We start from the raw sequence: 556 nt of genomic DNA, 5'->3' as shown, positions 1-556 counted from the left end.
CATAGCAATTCACCATCACCATTAAAAATTTCGTATATCTTTGCAGGTGCAATGAATTTTACCGGGTCAGTAGAGTTCCAGATCACCCCGATCACTTTCTACAATTTCGGTAACATGTTGCCATGAACTTCAATATTTACTTATAATATAAAATACATAAAGAAACTTCTTGACACTTGAAAGTTTAAATCCTCTCAAGCACCACTTGACCCGCATCACATATTCCAGTTTTAATACGATGTTGCCTAGAACTTCTTGGTGAACTTATAATGTAATATACATAATCGATGTAAAGTACGTAATCGATGAAATATTCATGTAGCGTGGGAATCCTTATGATACAGTTGGTTTATTTTCATTTTGGCCTTTTTTATTTCAAGGGTCACTTGCTTTTGAAACTCGGTTAGCAATATGTAATTGCATTTATATTTAAGAGCATTTTCTATGCCAGCATAGAGATTCACCATCGCCGTTAAAAATTTCGAAAATCTTTGCATGTGCAAAGAATTATACCAGGTCGGTAGAGTTCCAGATCGCCCCAATCAATTTCTCCAAT

Source organism: Halyomorpha halys, unplaced genomic scaffold (assembly GCF_000696795.3).
Source record: "Halyomorpha halys isolate HHAL.00 unplaced genomic scaffold, Hhal_1.1 Scaffold1677.1, whole genome shotgun sequence".
NCBI classification, from domain to species: Eukaryota; Metazoa; Arthropoda; class Insecta; order Hemiptera; family Pentatomidae; genus Halyomorpha; species Halyomorpha halys.
The sequence above is the reverse complement of the archived record's forward strand: the minus strand, read 5'-3'. Positions refer to the sequence as shown.